The sequence below is a fragment of the Sorex araneus genome, chromosome 5 (genome assembly GCF_027595985.1).
Source record: "Sorex araneus isolate mSorAra2 chromosome 5, mSorAra2.pri, whole genome shotgun sequence".
Taxonomy (NCBI): Eukaryota; Metazoa; Chordata; class Mammalia; order Eulipotyphla; family Soricidae; genus Sorex; species Sorex araneus.
The window spans coordinates 78273436-78289471 of record NC_073306.1 but is presented as its reverse complement, the minus strand read 5'-3'; the positions used below and the strand labels follow the sequence as shown (position 1 = coordinate 78289471).

General features: G+C 42.1%; 1 protein-coding gene across 3 annotated transcripts in view; it reads right to left on the bottom strand.

The window, feature by feature from the left end:
- The window catches only part of LRRC8B (leucine rich repeat containing 8 VRAC subunit B), a 70486-nt gene extending 55201 nt beyond the window's left edge, over positions 1-15285 (bottom strand). For 2 of the 3 annotated variants that reach the window (XM_055138537.1, XM_004603298.2), the window contains exon 1: positions 15144-15285. The gene's annotated coding sequence lies outside the window, so the exon portion shown is untranslated. Of the gene's footprint in view, positions 1-590; positions 675-15143 lie in introns of those variants that run through there. The other variant, XM_055138536.1, reaches the window with a different exon arrangement.
- Positions 15286-16036: the final 751 nt, after the last annotated feature.

The following is a 16036-nucleotide window of genomic DNA, read 5'->3' as shown; positions in this document are numbered from 1 at the left end:
CTGTAATGAATAGGTACCTGAAATGCCTGATCTCTAGTTACAAATTTTAATTCATGCCCAATGAGTATATGCACTAGAGTACTGTGTCATATTATTTTATAGATGCATAACCTTCAAACATGAAAACATAAGCAAGTCAAAACTTTAAAAATAATAATACACTTTAAAATAATTGATCAGATATCTAAATGAATACCTGGTATATTTCAGTTGTTAGGCAATTCAGTAGGGCATCTAACAATATAAGGTACAAAGATATAAGAATAAACAGGCATGTAACAGATTTAAAACTACTTTGTATTTTTCTCCCTGATCATATAGAGAACATTAATTTCTAAAACATCCAGGATATATCTTATTGGAATTCTAAAACAAAGTTAAAATAAGGGTGTTTTAATACTTTATCACTTATGCAAGTAGTTCAGTACATGGGAGCAAATACTGCAAACTATTTATTTAATTTAAAAACTGTCATAGTGGCCAATTGCCTTAAAAGCAAGTATCTATAAGCAGCTAAGTCTTTACCATTGAAAGGTTAAATTGAACCATTAAAAAAAGTCAAGCAAAAAATATATTAATGAGCAGCAAACCTTAAAACCAGTCTGAGATTCCCTCTCATGTTGTCTTTTGCAGTAAGCTGACTATCTGTGACACTACTTTCGGTTCTGCATCCTCTATACAGGCTCAAACTGGTTTTCTCAGATACAAAAAAGTCTGTTGAAGTGCAGAATAATGGTAGGACCCACAGGAGCCTGTATCTCCAGTGCCTCCTGCCAGTTGGACTGGTCCAGTTCTGCCACCAATAAAAGAACAAGCATTGTCTAGAAAAAAAAAATAAACCTAGATCCCTTTATAGCCTTATAAACCATGTAGGAGGTGCTTATTACATCTTCTTTGTTCTCTATTTCTATGGTGCCCATCACCATAGTAACAAGGCACAGCTAGAAAAGTAGGCTAGAAATACCCCTAAATGGGGGTGGGGATGGAGAATATGGGGGAAAGGGCCCGATGCTGACTAAGAAAAGACTAGAAGTTCTATTCAAGTTTTCAAAACATTACGTAGCAAACTCACTGTAAAAGTTCACTTTTTTCTTGGTCTTTCAAAAAGCAACAGCAGAAATCAGCCGAAAATTTCAGTAAATATCAATGTTCATAGGAAATGGACTCTCTGGCTTTGGAAGTGTCAAAGCCAGATGTGCTTTATTAGAAAATCTTGTATGCAAATCAAAACCTCAAAACAGCAACCAATTTTGGAAATCCTGTACTTATTTCCACAGTGTGGATGATTACTTCTTAAAAGTTTGGGTTATTTTGTAGTACTCAAAGTTGAGACATCTGTTAAGGAAGTGTGGTTTAGAAGATAAGTTGATACAATGAATATTTTCCTGAACGTGACAAGTTTATCTTCCACATTTTTGCATAAAATGTCCCGAAAGGAAATATGTGGGTGGGGGGTTGGGGGTGACTATTGTTTGGCCCTAGGGAGTCACCAACCCTATTGAACTGGGGACAAGCCCTTTCCCATCTCTAGTTCCTCTGCTGTCTCAGTGACCTTCGAAAGGCACTGTCAGTCTTACTCGTTTTTAAAACCATTAAAGTACCAATGTTTCTTTGGCAAGAAAAATCTCCATTCCAAGATATGCATTTACTTTTTTTTTTTTTGCTTTTCCTTTCTTCCTCCAGCTTAGCCTTTCCAGCTGATCATTTTCTGGAGCGTCTGAAGCACGTAGGAGTTTGTGTATGTTGACTGATCAGGAAACAGAACAAGGGGTCATCCTAGTCCCATGAGCTACCATAGAAATAGAGAAATGAAGAAAACATTTCTAACGCTGGAGATGCTTTCTGGATGACAATTGTTTCCGAGAAGTTACCACTTAACATATTTTTAATAAAATAAGCAACAGACAACTGTACGGAACTCTTAGATCCTTGATTTCAGTTCCTGGCACAGTATGGTTCCTGAACACTGCTGGGAGTGATTCATGAGCACCTTCAGGTATGGCCTGAACCCATCCTTGGTTAAAAAATTAAAAAATAGAAAGTGAATTAATAATATTTTATAAAATCTTTGTCCCACACTCTTGAATGTCATGGCTTGAGAAAAGAGAAAACCTACCCAAATAAAAAGGCTTTGAAGTCAAAATCAGGTGGGTATAACCTTTGCGTCTTTGTGGAAATCTACACATAAGGGATAATGTCCTTGACCACCCTATCAAATTAGTACATGACATTATATCTTGTATTTGTTTATTGTGTCTTTCCTTCTCTGGAGTGTTAGGCTCCATGCAGAAAGAGATTTTTTTGTTGTTTTCTTTTCCCACTGTTGGATTTATTCCCAGATTGGCACAATGCCTGTGTTCAAAAGAATCCAATGAATGAATTAATTTTTTAAAATCCATAAAATGAAGAATGACAGAACAAAAATTCAAATGCATTATCTTTTTTAAAAAAATACAAGGGTTGAATGCTCTACATAAAGAACTTATGAGCATATCTATTTCACTTAATCTTTATGCCATCATTTTGAGACAAGTTTTACAATTCATAGAATCTTTTACACAATAATACAACTGGGAAAAACAGCCAGGCAGTAAATTTTTTTATAGAAAAAAAAGTCATTTCATCAGGTACCAGGTTACCTGCTAACTTTGGGGCTTTCGTAAATATATCACACATCTCTTTATAAACTCTTTCCACATTAGCAGAATAGGGATTGTACTCTCCCACCCATGTAGGGCGTTTGCCTTGCATGAGGCCGACCCGGGTTCGATTCCTCCACCTCTTTCAGAGAGCCTGGCAAGCTACTGAGAGTATCCCATCTGCATGGCAGAGCCTGGCAAGCTCCCCGTGGCGTATTTGATATGTCAAAAACAGTAACAAGTCTCACAATGGAGACGTTACTGGTGCCCACCTGAGCAAATCAATGAACAACGGGACAACAGTGCTACTCTCTCACCTACTCTAGAACATGAGGAGAATATATATGAATATAAAGGTTTTAATATGTTAGAAGTGATGCACAGACATCTAAGATAATAAATAATATTTACGGGGATCCCATAAAGTATTCCAGAAGAGATTTACTATGAGCAGTAGGCAGAAGGCAAGAGAATGAGGGCATCTTTACAGTGTACATATTAATTACTCCAGCACAGCCAAGATTGGGTGTGTGTGAGGGGGAGGGGGTTCCAGTAAAGTCTCTTTATCCGGTAGGAAGATGGCCAGGCTCAGTTTCTCTCAGATTACAGTTTTCCGCAAGGAAAATTATTGAATTTTCCTTGAATTTAGCCTGACATCAAGCGTTTGTAAAGCTGTAATTCAGTCTCTACCTGGAAAAAGATACTCTTCCTAAAACACTAACCATATTTTTCTTTTTAGTAATATTGACTTGTTCTTAGAATGAGTCACCCATGACCCAGCTGACTATCAAGCAAACATCTAAGGATCCTTACCAGTGTTGTTGCATCTAGTCTAAGAATGGGTAAGAAGTCATATACAATTTCTAACTAGTTTTCTGTTCATTTTTGATGGTGCTGGGAATCAGGACCACCAGGACCTGAAGCATGCAAGCAAGCCCTAACTCACTGAACTCTATCTCCAGCCCTTCTAGGAGTGTGTTGTCCTATTCTTATAGTGGATAATAGGATTAGATGAATTTGGTATCAAATTTGCAGAGGATGTATTTAGAAGATTGATATGCTTTGACAATGATCAATGTTCTTGCCCCAGAAGAGGGAAGTCTTTGAATTAACCTATTAGGTAGACCAGGGATAAAGATCAGAAGTAGAGTACTTGCCTTGCATGTCTGAGGCCCTAGCATGATCCTGCAGAAAGAAAGAAAAAAAATCCCTAAACCAAAAAGCATAAATTAACTTATTAGCAGAAATTCCCTTGGGTTGATAGCTAAATTGGCTAAAAAGGTTTCTTTAGCACTCAAAAGAGCTGCTGTTCAGACAGGGGAACTGGATTAAGAGTACTTCTTTGATTGTAACTTTTTTGCAAATAGTACTCTGATAGAATCTGTTTCCAGGTCAATTAACCCTAGTCTAAAAGTATCAAATTCAAAGCACTTGATGTCCTGCAGGGTCTTTGCTAGTCAACTCTTTTTTCACAATCATCCTTTAATCCTTTCCCCCATTCCCAAAGAAAAAGTAAACATCTCACTTCTCAGAAAAGTCGCCTTAGGGCATAAAGAGCTCAAGGGACCAAAACAGAAGACCATTTTTAAACATCTCCAGGGTTATACATGTTAAGAAACTTAATATCTTCCCTGAGTCAAACAAATCCTTCTGGGAGTAATGAGAAAGTTTTTGTTTTTTCACTTACACACACAAAAAAGTTTTTTTTCATTGTATAAACTGGAGGAATACTTAGATTGTCAGACAAGGAAAAACTGAAAACCATTTTTTATGATGAATTACTTGATAATTTTTGGTATAGACCTCAGGGATTTGAAAAGAAGTAGAATTGTACTGCCTAATTTCTATAAATTTATGTGGCAAGAATTCTTAAGCACTTATTGTCTTTAAGAAAACACCTACTTGATTTGATGGTGAAGCTTATTTTAGCAATAAAAATATTTATAAGCAAATATTTTCAAGCTCCATCCATCTCACTGAGATGATTTTTCAATAAAGTTTTATATGTAATATACCAGAATATGTACTATATTAAAAATTCATGAAATTTCTAATATAGTTCTTGTTCTGCTCAGTTGTATACCAACATACACAACTGAGTTACAAATTAAGATCAATCAAAAAATTTTATCCGAAAAAGCCTTGTCACAAAAGCCAAACAATATATCGTACATATATGTACACTTAGTATGCATTCTGTATTACATACGTATTCTATATGTGTATCATATATATGTGATATATGTGCATATGTGTATATGCACACATATATTCATATATACCACAGAGGGTAATACAATCAATAAAAGATTTTCAACTACAAGACTCTCTTGGGGGTCAGAGAGATAGGGCAGTTGGGAAGGTATTTGCCTTGCATGGAACCAATCTGGATTCTATCCTTTGCATCATCACACCTGAAGCACCATCAGGTGTTGCCCAACCCCTTCACCACAAAAATATTACCATGAGTTAAGTTTTATAGGAGACCAGGAAAAATGAGCTTTATAATGGAATCAATTATGCAAAATTTCTGGCCTTTCTAGAACATATTTGTGTGCTTTTAAAATTAGACAATAAAATAGCTACAAAATCACTCTGGCATTTAACTCATTTGCAATGGGTACATTAAAATGGCTTTTTAAGGGTGCAGAGACTGAGCTTACCTTGGCAGATGGAGGATGGGATATGAGGATCAGAGGGTCCCCTGAAGTATTGATGGAGGGAAACCATTCTGGTGGTGGGTTTTGATAGTTCATGTGGAACTATCATTAACAATGTTGTAAATTGTGGTACCTCAGCAGAAATGGGAGTAAAACCCCAAAACAATAGCAGAAATTTGGATATTCAATCCTTTACAAGTATTTAAAGTATGATAAAAATTTTTAGGTATTATGTATTTATTTTGAGACCAAATATGGTGGTGCTCTGGGCTTATTCTTGGCTCTGTGCTCAGGGGGTGCTCAGGGAACAACAAGGGGTCAACTGTGTGTATGGCAAGTGTCTTAGCCCCTTGATATCTTTCTGACCCATAGATGTTAATTTTGTAGTATAGAAAATGATAATTTTATAAAACCACTGAAGGGGTGGGATAGTAAAAGCAAACAGGCACCGATTAACTTGACTGTGAAAGGCTATGTTGACCAACCAAAATACAGACATGTATTAGAAATACGAAATCAGGATTATTCCAAGAAAAGTACAAAAACTGTCTCAAGCACTCCTCAAAAATTGTTAAATCTAGAGCTCCAGATGCTTAATAAATGCTTAATAGAAAATTGTTTACTGAAAAATAGTTCAGTCATTGAAGTAAGCATCTAGTAAGACACATAACATTTCAACCTTCGAGGAGAACTTCCAAATTTCAGTCAAATACAAATCATAAGCATGTTGCTAAATCAAAGTCCTGTAGGTAACAAACTAGCTGAATTTAATTCCCTAATTGTGCTGGAGTGATAGCACAGCGGCTAGGAGGTTTGCCTTGCACTCAGCTGAGCCAGGTTCGATTCCTCTGCCCCTCTCGGAGAGCCAAGCATGCTACCGAGAGTACCTCGACCGCATGGCAGAGCCTGGCAAGCTACCTGTGGCATATTCGATATGCCAAAAACAGTAACAACAAGTCTCACAATGGAGACGTTACTGGTGCCCGCTCGAGCAAATCGATGAGCAACGGGATGACAGTGATGACAGTGAACTGTCTTAGATATTCCTTTATTGAGTATCCCAGATGTATTATACACAATGCCTGGCCCAAGATGCTCAGGAAATGAACACAAATGAACGCATTGACAGGAAGGAGTAATGGGGTGGGGTGGGGGAACAGAACCTTTCTCTCATAGGTTTTAACAGGTGTACAAGACCCAGATATAGCACACTTGGGGGGGGGCAGGTGGGCAGAAGGATTATATCTGGAATGATCTTCATAACAGGTATGCTTCAGCTGAGCCTTGAAAAACGGGCAGGAGCCCAAGTTTGACAAAAGGACATGCCAGAGAAAGAAAAGGAACCAAGTTGTGAGTGAAACTTCAGGACTACTGAGCACTTTTCTCTCAGTGTTAGATGGCTAGTGTGTGAGCACATGACTGCACCCTGCACCCATAATACATACATTGGTAATTTGGAAATGTCAGGAGGGAAAAGAGGTAAAGGGAGGGTTGGAAAAGTCAGATAAAGGAAAGACTACTATGTGGCTCATCCAGATCTTTGGACTTGATCCCGTGGCAAAGCAAGTCATGCAAGGGCTATTAAATGGTAGTGATGGCACAAGATATTTCACCTTTCAGAAATTTTCCTGTACCCAAAGGGATTGGTGGTGGGTGGGGAGAGATCAGAGGTTGGAAGATAGGAGAGATTATAAACTATCAGTGGAGAGATAATTAGTTGTGGTCCTGGAAAAGACTCAAGATTGTCAAAGGGCTATGGAGGAAGGGTGCTGAGGTGACAAGCCTTCATGATAAGCTTCTGCACAAACAATTCATGGGGAGGAAGTTAAGAAAGAGTGAAGGAAAGATTTCTAGCTGAGAGCAAAAATATTAATACTTTAAAAATAAAATGAAAATGAATGAAACAAAGAGAAGCCCAAAAGGAACTCTAGGTTTCTCTGGATTATGCTATTGCAGAACTACTGGGGCAATTTGCAAAATACAGATTTTGAGAATGAAAAACAAGTTTAAGGGGAAAGAAAATAGTATAAGCCTACAAATCCCAGGCCCTCATTTGTTCTGGGAGATAGGTAGGACAGATACATTTTTTTGTTTGTTTGGGGGTCATACCCAGTGGTTTTAGGAGTTATTTCCTAAGTTATTTCAGATGATCATCTGGTACTGGAGACGGAACCCAGACTCACGGCAAAGCATGCACACGAGCCCTTTGAGCTAACTCCTTTGCCTTGTAAGCTCCATTTTATGCTCCCACGGGTAAAACTTCCTCAAATGTGACAAGCAAAAGTTTGGGAAGCTGAGTCTTAGGAACAGATTAATGGGACCACGGATATAGCTCAGCAGAAGAGGTCCAGGCACTAGAGGTCCTCTAGTGATCCCTGGCACTGGAAGGGAAAAAGGCAACAAAAGAAGTAAACAGGGAGACAAGAACTATGCTTTTAAAGTATTTATGGTGGGGGATAGAGGAAACTAAGATAAACAGGCAAACAGTAAAACAAAACAATTAGGAAAAACAAAGGCTAAACGGCTATGAAATGGCTATGACCTTCGCAAAAGCATTATGGATGGGGGTGAGGCTACTTTCCCTCTGAGGGTCATTGGGGAAGGAATCTCTGAGATGACACGTGAGCTGACTCTCTACTGCGGGAAAAGTCATGTAAATTTGTAAGAAGAGCATTCCAGGCTGAGATGGGTAGGAAACCAAGCTTGGTTTCCTCAGAGGGAGGAAATTCAAATACTGTGGTCACTGGGAAGTGAGTGGAGAGTGGAGAGAGTCCAAATTCTAAAGGCGTTTCCAAGAGGTGAAGGTATAAGACCTATGGCACCTCAGGGCAGGGAGGGAGAGAAACTCAGCAGAAACGGGAAAGCCTGGGGCCCTGAGTGCTGGGGCTTAAACACCAGTGCTTCTGAGAAACTGCAGCATGACTCACTAATAAGTCACTGCTCGGTGGAGGACCGCCTCTTTCAGTACTGCTGCAGGGTCAGGAACAAACTCGTTTAGTTCTGCCTAAAGACATGAAGTTTAAAATCTTTAGAATTCATCTTATATTTATCCACCCAGAGCAAGAAGCAACCTGCAGTGCAATGGTAGGTGGCCATGCCTCCAGGATCACCCCGCACTTCATGGAGGCTAAGCAACCCCTTGCCATCTAAAAAATGAATGAAGGGCAAGGCAAAGAGAAAGAGTAGCCCACTGCAGCGTGCTGGGCGAATTCCTTTTGTTGAAAATCTCGACGCCTAGAAGGGACTGCCCATTGGCCCTGAGACTGGACACCTGTGGCTGACTAACTCTATGAAGACAAGAGTGGGCTGGAGGAGTTTAAACCTACATTGCTCAAGGGCCAACCGTTTAATACACCCTTATTTTAAAGACGACTGCAAACGTTCTGAAAGGCCTTCTTTGCAATGGCACTGGAAGCTTGTGGCTCATACTGATCCCTGCTTAAGGGGATAAATACTGATCCCCGCCTGGGGCCAGGATCCTCGCATGTCTGAGCCTATTCCAAACCGCACTCTCATCTCTTTAACTCAATGGCCAACTCTTCGTTCCCACAGTTTGTTCCCACTCAATCTCCACCTGTAAGACATTTGCACATATTTTCACAACACCTGCCTGTCTCCTTCTTAAAACTCTCTCAGTGGCAATCAGCCTGTGTCTCCCAGAAATCATGATCCCCGGGATGGCAGGATTGGTATGCATCTGAATCTGCCACTGCATCCCAGAACCTAGCACCAGGTCTGCACACAGTCAGCACCTACTAAATAGTTGCTGAAAGAAACTACGATGAAATATACTCAATATTGAAATAGCTTATGGGAATGGATCAGCAAAGGTCATTTAAATTAATTCTCATGAGGGTTAAGTCTGCACTATCATGCTATTCCAGTTTTGAGTAAAAAAACACACATAGAAAAAGTTTGCTATTTCTTGGGTTTAAACTGATTTTGTAGACAATTATAAAATAGTTTAACACTTCAACTACATTAATTTGAATATGTATAGAGATGATCTATTTGAAAACCTTTTTAAAACAGAATTTTCCAAAAAGGCTCACATGGTTCAGGCCAAATAGAAAGCAAAAGCTACCAATATTAAACTCTACCAGGAACATTTATTAAGTACACCATTGACTCTTTTCTCATTTAATTATCATGGTTGATGATTTACCCTCTCGTTACTATTCAAGAAGAGGAAATTGCTGGTGGGAGCAGCTCAGATTATGTACTGACTTAAGTGGCAGAACAAAGATTCAAGTTCAGATCTGTCTGATGCAAGCAAGATCTATGTTTTGTTGTTATTTGGGGGGATTGGGAGGGACACTCTTAGCTGTTCTCAAGGCTTATTCTGATCTGCGCTTAGGGATCACCCATGGCAGAGCTCAGGGAAACATATGTGATGTCAGAGATTGAACCTAGGTCAGTTGCATACAAGACAAGCCCCTCACCCACTGTATTATCTTTCTGGCCCCCCAGGACTATGTTCTATTTTTTTCTTTGTATATTGGAGGATCACACCTGGTGGTACTCAGGAGTTACACCTGGTTCTGCTCTTAGGGATCACTCCCGGTGGAGCTTTGGGGACTATCTGGGATTCCAGGGATTAATTTCAGATTGGCCACATGTAAGGTAATCACCCCACCCCCTGTACTATCACTCAGGCCCCTGTGTTTTTTAATTCTACACCACATTTTAAGAGAAAGAAATGGATACTGACAATGAGTAAAATTGTGTTTTTCTCTTTCATAAAAAAGAGGTGGACTAGAGGGAACATAAGGAGTGTGGTAGAGGGTTTTAGGTAATTTGGTAGTGGTAATGGTGCAGTCACTTTATACATCAAAACCATAAACACTAATGCTATTAGAGCCATGTTACCTAAACTATGAGAACACACCAAAAACAAGTGCATGATACCTGATAACAATTAGAGCAAATGCCCAGTTATTTGAAGTTGAGTCTGTACGTGGTAACAGAGAACAGAGATAATTCATGACAGAGAGATACGAAGACTGTCCCCTCACTTTTCCTGGGAGCCTGCTTGACGTCAGAAACTGTGTATGAGGTGTTCACATATATTATTCTTTCCACCAAGAATCCTATGGAATTAATAATATAAGTAGAGTTGTTGAATAGCTGTTATGGTTGACTACCCCCAACTTCCATTCCTCTATATTTTCTGAAGGATATTCATGCACCACCAATAATTCTGCTGAGAATGTGTCTGGGATAAAGACAATCTTCCCTGATTTCCAGTTGACCTCTAGGTGAAATCACTTTACTAAATTCACACCGAAGAGATCAGAGAAGATGTATTTAACAGCTTTCAGGGCCTCGACCTTAAAAACCAGAGGTTCTTGCCATTCCCTCTATTCTGCTTCTTACTACTTGCAACATGGATGTGCAACTCTGTGCCAGGACCAGGAGCCTATGGTCCTTGTGTAATATAAGGATTTAAGAGGAATAATCAAGGTAAGTCTCAGAAGACTCTCAAACTATTGTACCAACTGTAGATTTCCTCTCAACCTGTTTTATGTAAAAAGAAAAAAAACACCAATTACTTTATTTAAACCACTGTTCTTTACAGTCTCTGAAACAAGCAGCTAATTTTAACTAATTCCCCAACTCATCTGTAGTGGTGGTATAGGATCACAAGGAGGCCTACCCACAAAGGTATACTTTTAGGTAAAATCCTAGAGAATTCTGTTCTACAATTTGCAACAGATTATTATTGGGGTTGGCTAGGAGAGGTTTTCAGAAAGGCTAAAAAGGAATTTGCTAGGAGAGGGAAAGTTTGAATACGCTCTTGTATCTGCATTCTTGAGAAACCATCAGAAGGAATATGCTCCTTTGACAGTAAAGTGCTTAATCTCTCAGAGGGATGGGTGAAAAAGGCTCTCAGTCATTTGCATAGAACTGGACACAGAAGAAATAAAGAAACTGTAACTTCTGGGAAGGATGCTGTCAGCTGAGGAGGAGGCACTGTAGAGTGGAGCCTTGACAATGGACACAGAATGAGACTGACAAGAAGAAATACAAAGGACTCTGAAATGAAAGAAGCAGGAGATGAAGTTCAAAGATACACATGAGCCTGGGGAGGGACAAGTAGAATCATATGACCCATATCAAAGGCTGCATAAAGGTCAAAGAGACAAAAGGAAAGGTCAAGGTTACAACTCTGACAACTCATTTTTATTCATTTCCTTTACCCAGGATCACAACAGCATTGAAGAAGTGAATTTAAATTATGTTCCAACTCAGTGGAATCCTAAATGAAAGGAAGTCATAGAACAGGGAGTTCATTATTACCCTTTGTCCAATTCCAAGTGAACAGCAGCGATAAGAACTTAACAGAGAGATTCAGTGATTGGAGTTGGGCCTAATTTTATTTAAGATCAATTTTAGTAATCCAGAAAAGGAAACATGAATTATGTCTGCCAAAGATATTATTTTAAACATAAGAAAAAAACTAAGCCATAATAAATATATGTAGAAAGTTTAGAAAATACAGATGGGCTAAAAGTATCAACAGCAATGAAAGACAACAATATGAAAACAAAAACAACATAAACTAGTCTGCATTTTTCCATCGGTTAAATAATTCTGTGTTAGCACTGGGCTTCCCAAATTCCCAGAATTTCTCAAGAGATCACAACCTCACTGTTCCAGCATCCAGTACTCTGGAGTCAGGAGAGCAGTGCGAGAGGGTTTCCTAGTGAAAAGCAATGCAAGCCATGAGATCAAGCTGAGTAACAGGAATGATTCAGCCTGTGCTTGTTCCCGACAGCATCACTGTTTGCTTGTAGGATTCGGGAATAGGGAAACAAAAAGAAAATTTGGAGGCCGTACCAATAGTATAGGGCTTTTGCCTTGCATGCAGTCGACCAAGGTTGGATCCCCAGCATCCCATATATTCCCATATGAGCACTTCCAGGAGTAACTGTTGAGTGTACAGCCAGGAGTAACCCCTGAGCATTGCTGGGTCCCAGAAATCAAAAGAAAATTTAAAAATAAAGTTCAGCAATTCAAATTGAGAGACTTTGTGAAAATCGAAGATAAGGTTAAACAGAATCCTTTTTTGTTGTTGTTTTTTGATTGGGGGCCAAACCAGGGATAGGAGTGCTCAGAAATCACTCATGGCAGTGCTCAGGGGACTGTATGTGGTGACAAGAATTGACTGAATGTGGTGATAAGACTATGTGTAGGGCAAGTCCCTTAACCCCTAGACTATCTCTCCAAAACTTTTAAAAGTAATACAAATGCTCAGGCATTAAAATTTGCAAATAATGAGGCTGGAGGGTAGTACTGCAGGTAGTGTGCTTGCCTTGCATGCAGTGAACCAGGCTTCGATCCCCAGCATTCCATATGGTCCCCCCAGCCCTCCAGGAGTGACTCTAGAACACAGATAAAGGAATAAGCCCTAAGCACCACTGGGTGTAGCCCCTTCCTCCAAAATAAAATAAAATAAAATTTGCAAGTAAAAACTTTATCTAAAGCAAGGATCTTCTTTTTAAATATTCCCTGCTTTCAATTTTAGAAATTAAAAAAAAGTTAAATCACAAATTTCAGATCACTATAGAAAAACACCCATTTAGCCTATTTAAAAAAAAAACTTGGAGGAATAATTGAGTATTATTTGGTAGAATAGAGAAGTAATCTCTCAAGTCATTAAAAAAGAAAAAAAAAAAGAGGAAACTTCTTACAAGAACCAAAGACAATCCACATAGGCTGCAGGCTGTGTGATCCCAACTAACATGACATTCAGCAAAAGGCAAAAATCTGAAGCAGTAAAATTATCAGTAGTTGCCAGGGGTTAGAGGACGGAGAAATGAATATATGAACAAATAAATTTTTATGTAACAATACTATGATACAGTATCACACGGATGATCGATATGTGCTACCACATATTAAGTCAAACACAGAATATACAACACCAAGAATGATCTCTAATGTAAAATATGGGCTTTGGGTGATGATTCATCAATGCAGGCTCATTTATTGCAACCAATATACTGCTCCAGTGAGGGCTGTTGGCAATGAGGCAGTGTGTACAAGAGTGGGGACAAGGGATATATCCTAAGTTTCTACACTTTACTCTCAATTTTGCTATGAACTTAAAACTACTCTGAAAGAGAGAGAGAAAGAGAGATTTATACTTTATACTTTTTTAAATCTTGGGGTATCTGCTGTCCCTTTTAAGTTATACTGATTAGGGCCCATTTCACTTTAATGTTGATGCTTTCATTCTGCAGATTCTGAAGAATGAAACCTTTCTGGATAAGAGTCTTTTAAAAAGCAAACCTTAAAGAGGCAAACAAAATCACTCCAAATGTGAAAAGATTCATGTATGGCTGAACATGTTGAAACACCTATCCAGCTGAAGAAAAACAAGACATTTTGAAGAACAGAAAATTTAATTCTAATATATATTTTAACTGACTTGTTGCTATAAAGTCATTTTGAGGGGCCAGTGAATGAATATTCAAGTGGCACGATGTAGCTGTATACTCTGTGATAACTTTACCCTTTCATTATCTGAACTAAGAGTAGTACCCAACATGTTAGGGCTCATAATCTTAAATCACCAGGCCCAATTACTTGTGGGATTAGCTGTTGTTTGGTCTCCTTTTCAATATAAAATGGAGCTGTTGACTAGGAAACCCAGAGGCAAAACAAAGTCACAAGGCACCCACAATTCACACAGTATCTGGGGTGTTTAAGAGATTTCAGTAACCTGAAGAACAGTGTGGAGACTGGAATTATTAAGTAATTGCTAATACAGCAGTTTGCCTTCTATGTGCTTCCATTGTGCACTCAGGTTTAGGAAGCAGAACAGTCAGACACGTGCACTTATTTGATTTCCTTTAAGGAAGCAGTAAATACGTTACCCATTTAGTTCACTACATATTGGCAAACAAACAAAAAACAAACAAAACGTTTTTTATACTGTTAGATTTTCGTACACTAAAGAAAGTTTTAAAAGCAGGGCTCAAGGGAGTTCACGCGTAGGTTTCGGTTTATCCATATGGGTTCATCCTTTTCTTGGGGCGAGGGGGTGAGAAGAGGTGCCGAGAGGTTGAAGTCTGTCGGACTACAAATAAGTCTCCCACAAATGTCATCTGGCTCAGGGCAACCTATGGACTTTGGGAAGTCAGTTGAGGACACCAGAGTAATGCCAACGCCAGCCGCCCTCCTCCCAGCTGACCTCCCAGCACCTGCTGGGCGACAGCCCCAGACGAAGAAACTTCAAGCCGGTGCCTCCAGGGGTGTCGGCTGAACCTTCTTCCTCAAACCAACCAGCTCCCCCATCCAACTGCAGGCGACTGAGCGCGCCAGGAGTCGCGGTCGTCAACAGACCGCTCTCTCGGGCAGGGGCAGAACCCCAGGACCAGAGGCGGGCGTCCTCGATGGGGCTGCACACCTAGGGAGGGCGCGACTGCAGCTGGGGCACCCAGATGCCCGTGCCCGCACCTCTCCGACCTGCGCACTCAGGTGCAGCGCGCACACTGCAGGGGTGCAGCGGGGACCGCCCCGCCGCCGCCGCCGCCGCCGCCCACTCCCACTGCCCCCACAGGACCCCAGCACCCAGGAGAGGTCCTCTCCGGGGCATCGGTCCCTCGCTCCCGGGGACCAAGGAGCAGCTAAGCCGCGACCCCATGGCTCCGGCCGGGCCACCTGCGCGCAGGCCCCGGCTGGCGGGCGGAAGGCGGCATGGACAGGTAACCGCACCTGCCCGGCCACCCCCACCTGCTGCGTCCCCTCACCCCGGTTTCTGCCTCCTCCACCGCCTTGGATGGACTCGGCTCGGTCCCGGGGACCCGGGGGCGTCTCGCTCCCCCCCGTCCCCTACCTGCACGCCTGCAGCCCGCGCGCCGTGCGCCCCGCGCCGCGCCCTGCGCCCCGCACCGCTCCGGGCGCGCCGGCCGCGGCCCCGGAGCCCGCACTTTCTCGGCCGAGCGCGGCGGCTGCGGGCTCAGCGGGAAGCCCCGGCGCTGCCCGGCTCGCCGCCTCCGAGCGGCTCCATTGTGACGCGGCGCGTTCCGCCGGCCAATCGCGGCGCGGCGGCGCGAACCGCTGACTAAGTTCGCGGGAGGAGGAGGAGGGGACTGGGCGGGAGCAGGCGGCGGCCGCGGGGTGGCAGTGGAGGAGGAGGAGGAGGAGGTGGAGGAGGAGGAGGAGGAGAAGGAGGAGGAGGCGGTGGTGGAGGAGAAGGAGGCTGCGGCCCCTCCGAGAACGGCCGCCGTTGTCGCTGCCGCTGCTGGGAATTTTGCAGTCGCCTGGGCCCGACTACGAGCCCCGCTTCCAGGCTGCGGGGCCCGGTGACTCAGCCCGGGCGGCTGCAAACAAAGCGCAGCTGCCACCCGCCTCGAGCGCGCCATGTGGCGGGCCCCGCGCGCCCGACCCGCCTCGGGGTGTGGGGGTGCAAAGGAGTAAGGAGGGTGGGGCGGGGGCTGCTGTTCATAGCACGGAGGAGGAGGAGGTTGAGGGTGTCCCCTGCGAGCGCCGCGCGCACTTTGCAAGTGTCTATTCCGGATCGGGCCCCCGCGTCCGCTCCCGCCAGCACCCAGTGCCAGTGGTTATTTGCATAAACAGTGGGGAGACTCGGGAACCCCACCTCTTAGCACACCTTGGCCTCTTGATACTTGCGTCCTTGTAAGGGCTTGCAGGGCCAAGCCCTGTGCGGAGAGTTAGCAGTTGTGTCTAACAAAGCGGCTTAAAGTTAAGACTCAGGGCCTTCCCATG